Source organism: Bos grunniens, chromosome 18 (assembly GCF_055505025.1).
Source record: "Bos grunniens cultivar Pamir isolate PY7600 chromosome 18, Bosgru_T2T1.0, whole genome shotgun sequence".
NCBI classification, from domain to species: domain Eukaryota; kingdom Metazoa; phylum Chordata; class Mammalia; order Artiodactyla; family Bovidae; genus Bos; species Bos grunniens.
The window spans coordinates 30,181,732-30,186,719 of NC_141182.1; the positions used below are offsets into that span (position 1 = coordinate 30,181,732).

Genomic DNA, 4,988 nt, shown 5'->3' on the forward strand with positions numbered 1-4,988 from the left:
GATAATTTTTTTAAATGTGCCCAAGTAATATAGATAAGACTGGCCTTTAAATGTGCCATACTTTTTAAATACTTTGGCATCTTTGCAGTTAACATTTGGCATTGGATAATAAGTCACAAGTCTGAGTACTTTGATAACATAATGCTGTGCTTCTCAGCAGTTGCCACCATTCATCTTTCACAATCTCCCATTCATTTTGTTAATTTTAATCTTAAAATATTCCTCTGACCATTTGTTTTTGTATTAGTATTTGTATTAGGTTGCCCTGATACATAGACTATGTTAATTTTCTTTATCATTCTCATAATAAAAATAATCCTTTTTACACAAAATTTAAAGAGTAAAATAAGCTTCATGAAAAGGAAATCCTAAAATTATTGAAGTGGTAAAAACTTGAAAGATAACATAAAGAAGGAAATATGGGAGTCTGAAGATGGTTTAATGATGGAATCCAACCATTCATTTATTTCTTATGTAAATTTATCAAACATCTATGAAGCATTTACATGGGAACATAGTAATAGAAATTTAATTCATAGCAATAGAGTTTAAAAGTGGACTAGATATATTAATACCTCTTGCCCTAAAGGAGCTTACCATACAGTAGGAAAAAATGAAAACATACAAGCTCAATAAATACAGTAAGTGACTTACCAAAAGTTTTTCCTTTTGCTTACCACACTGGCTGCTGTTGCTATATCCTCTTTTGCCACCTACTTAATATTTTGTTTGCCTGACTGGATTTCTTCCCATCACCTACTGCTTCAACTACTCTCAAGCATCTGTCCCACTCCAATAGGTTTTTTTTGTCTCTCATCTCTAACTCTTCCAAATGACCTTTGTTTTGACAGCTTTTTGCTAAGCCTGAACTAAGCTTTGGCAACCCCATATTTTTGCTAAGCACCGCCCTTGGGTTGGGTTTCAGTTCTAGGACCTTACTCCTGAGATTCTGGGTACCCAGAAAACTTCTGGGTTTAAGCCAAACAGAGAAACAAGAGATGAACTAATTTAGCCTTTTGTCACTCAATTGCAGGGACTATTCTGAGCGTGGATTCTATGCAATTCTGCTATAAATTGACCAAGTTTGGTGGTAGTGTTAAGGGCACAGTGAATAGGGAATGAAGCAGAGGGACAGATGGATGCTTTCAGAATCCTTAAGGCAGGAAATGGAGATACGCAGTCACAGTACTTAAGGAGAAAGACTGTTAGCAGAAAAAAAAAAATGTAGCTGCAAGCATGAAGGTCTTCACTTCAGTCATGCTTGACATGAGGGGTGAAGTCAAAAATATCTTTTGGGGCAGCGGTTCTGCCTGCTGTGTCTGCCTTCATGAAAATCTTTCACTGAGGAAATATATGCTTCAAAATTCAAATGAGCAAAGATTTTTCTCTCCTCACATAAATTTAAAGAGTAAATTCAAACATGCTCCTGCCTTAATGAAAATCAGCTGTTTAAAGAAAGTCATAACTAGATATACCTTTGAGGCAAGAGACTTTTATTGACTTTTGCATGGTGGTAGTGATAAAGAACCCACCTGCCAACGCAAGAGACATAAAAAGATCTGGGTTCGATCACTGGGTCAGGAGGATCCCCTGGAGGAGGCAACCCTCCCCCATTATTCCTGTCTGGCGAATCCTCATGGACAGAGGAGCCTGGTGGGCTGCAGCCCACAGCGTCACAGTCAGTCACAACTGAGTAACTTGGCACACACACAACTTAAACACCCATCACAGTGACAAGACAGGTGAAAGACATTTGACGGAATTCATGGCCAACGTTTTTGCGACCCCATGGACAGTAGTCTGCCGGGTTTCTCTGTCCATGAGATTTTCCAGGCAAGAATAATGGGGTGGGTAGTGATTCCCTTCTCCAGGGCATCTTCTCAACCTAGGGATTGAACCTGGGTCTCCTGCTTTGCAAGTAGATTCCTTACTGTCTAAGCCACCAGAGAAGCCCCTTCATATATAATGACAGATTTCAATTAGTAAACAAGCTAAGAGGCAGACATACCTTGAAATCCAGAATGTGAGATTTTGGAAGAGATGTCTAAGGTAGCCAAGTATTGGGTATGTAAATATATGTTATCTAACTTTTCAAGGTCTGTAAAGTAAGAATAACTTCCCAAAGAGCTATGTGTCTTTAAGTACTATTAGGAGAGAAAGAGTGCAGTACATGATTAACAATATCTGCTTTGGGTAAAAGAAGGGAAAACAGAAGTATTAGCTTGATGTTTTGGCTTTTCCTAATTCTTGTCATATATCCCCATTGCAAAGATTTCAAAGTAAAATATGTATTTGTCTGAGCTCACTTAATCATTAAGAGATCAATTAGAATCTAGGGTTTTTTGTTTTTGTTTTTTTTCAATCTCTTTGAAGCTAAATAATGAGACTGAGAGGAAAATAAAATGGAGGTATTAAGAGTGTCTACTTAGTAGATTTCCAGTCACATTTGACATAAAGAATGTTAAAAACCTAGTGTAAAGTTAGAACTCAGTGGTCACTATTACCAAAAATGAAAACTGAACTTGTGTTCAAGGCTTTTCTAAGTCATAGTTGACATGAAATCAAGTGAGATGAACTGTACCAATTTTTTTGAGGGCTATTGAACAAGAACGGCCTGTGTTTCCAGAGTGGAATCTTGGCTAAGACACTCTGGAAAAAGTGCCATCTGCTCTTCCACTGTCTGCATATAGAAAAGGGCCCTTAGTTAAAACTCATTTGAAATGAAACAGTTGAGAAAGTGTGTTGCTGGAGCAAGGCAAAATTGAGAACAAAAAACATGTATTGCTTCTTCAAATTTTGCCTGAGGGCTGCATCCTAAATCTAAGTGACCAAGTATGACTATAAAGAGTGGTCACAGCCAGACTTTGTTTTCAGTCCCTTAGTAGTGTCTGACTCTGTGACCCCATGGCCTGCACTATGCCAGGCTTCCCTGTCCTTCACTATCTCCTGGAGTTTTCTCAAATTAATTTCCATTGAATTGGTGATGCCTTCCAACCATCTCATCCTCTGCCACCCTCTTCTCCTTTTGCCTTCAATCTTTCCCAGCATCATGGTCTTTTCCAAATGAGTTGTCTCTTTGCATCAGGTAGCCAATGTATTGGAGCTTCAGCTTCAGCATCAGTCCTTCCAATGAATAGTCAGGATTGATTTCCTTTAGGATTGACTGGTTTGTTCTCCTTGCAGTCCAAGAAACTCTCAAGTGTCTTCTCCAGCACCAGTTAAAGTGTTGCACTCAATATGTCAGCAAATTTGGAAAATTTGGAAAACTCAGCAGTGGCCACAGGAATGGAAAAGATCAGTTTTCATTCCAATCCCAAAAAAGGGAAGTGCCGAAACAATGTTCAAACTACCAGAAATTGTGCTCATTTCACATGCTAGTAAGGCTACCTCAAAATCCTTCAAGCTAGGCTTCAACAGTACGTGAACCGAGAATATCTAGATGTACAAGCTGGGTTTAAAAAAAGCAGAGGAACCAGAGATCAAATCGCCAACATTCCCTGGATCATAGAGGAAGCAATGGAATTCCAGAAAAAGCATCTACTTCTGCTTTACTAATTACAGGAAAGCCTTTGACTGTGTGGATTAGAGCCAGACTATATGTAAAATTTGGAGAAATCTATTAACTGCTATGAATATTTCTGTCTTGTGGATTCAATGAAAAAGTATTGTACTTGTGCTTCTGAGACTTAATTCTGTAACCAATCCACTGATGTCTATTGCTGGGGAAGAAAGAAAAAAAAAAAATGTCTAGCTGAACTAAGAACCAAACTGAGCATAAAGAAAGAAAAATAAGTGTTTTGGTGCAGATGAAGCGAAGCCGTGCATGGCAGCAAATACTCTGAAGATATTGATGCCAGCACTGTGTCAGAAAAAGATAACTAATAGAGTGTGTTCCTCCTCCCACAGGCTTCATTCTGATCATCTGGAGGGCTCATTTAATGCATGGGATACCACATTTAATATCGTTAATCATGGTGATAAATTGACTGTAATAAATTGGCAAAATCTATTATCAATAGATATTATATTTCTGGGGCTACTGAATAGCATGAGATTTAAGAGTATGCTTTGTCTAGGTACTAGTTACAAAAGGAAGGTACTAACTGCATTTTGGGTCTCTTCTTTTCTTTTTTTTTAATTTGAAGCTCTTGGTTCAAGACTGATTGGGTGCTGTCCTGCAAGAAAGAGTTGGTACTGGTGGGAGTAGCAGTTGCTGTTCCCATTGTGCTCATTGGCAGTGAGTCAGCACAGCCTGAAATGGCCCAATTCATGTTTGGAGATGACCTTGAGGGCCCTCATTCATCCAGGGTCACTGAGTAGGGGCCCCACTCAGCAGCTGTTCTCCTTCAGGTGGCAGCATCATAGCCATGAAACTCAGGCTGACTCCTGCGGTATCTTGTGCATCCGACTGTGGTCATTGGTCATATCTTGCAGTCTTGGGGGCACCTTGCATGGGTCCCACAGTAGGAAGGCCAAGGTCCATGTCATGGGCCCTTATGGCCCCACAATGTTCCAGACACCCTCAGATATCACTGTGGCAGGACTGAGATCACTGCTGGTGCCCAGCGGCGTGATGATGGCGTTCTTTCCAGCCTCAGTCTAGCCATGTCAGCCACCTGCTGGACATCACCCTCTATCACGTGGGCTGGCTGGGACCCTCTGCAGGCAGCCTGGAGGAGGTGTTCCACACCAGCACTATCATCTCAGAGCCTACCTGCACCGCCTGACCAGGTGGTGAGCCCGGTCCTCCCATGGCTCCAAAGAGGGCAATCTTCTTAACAGCCATGCTTCAGGGTCATGGGGGTGCGAGGCCTTGGAGTCAAAAGACACACAATAATTGACTTGGACTCTTCTTCAAATTAATTTTCCATTTGGTGTCAGAGAAAATCTGTTGTATATATTGAAAATTGGGGTGATTTTCTTTAATGAAATACCTACAACCTATGTCCATAGTCTTTTGATCCCCTAAATTATTCAGATTTTAGTTT

At 40.2% G+C, this 4,988-nt stretch overlaps 1 pseudogene across 1 annotated transcript; it reads right to left on the bottom strand.

Annotated features, from left to right (window-relative positions):
• Positions 1-1,032: 1,032 nt before the first annotated feature.
• On the bottom strand, positions 1,033-4,786 carry LOC147353354 (flavin reductase (NADPH) pseudogene; annotated as a pseudogene). Its single transcript, XR_015145017.1, has one exon. The product of XR_015145017.1 is annotated as a flavin reductase (NADPH) pseudogene (transcript).
• Between the last annotated feature and the right edge of the window lie 202 nt (positions 4,787-4,988).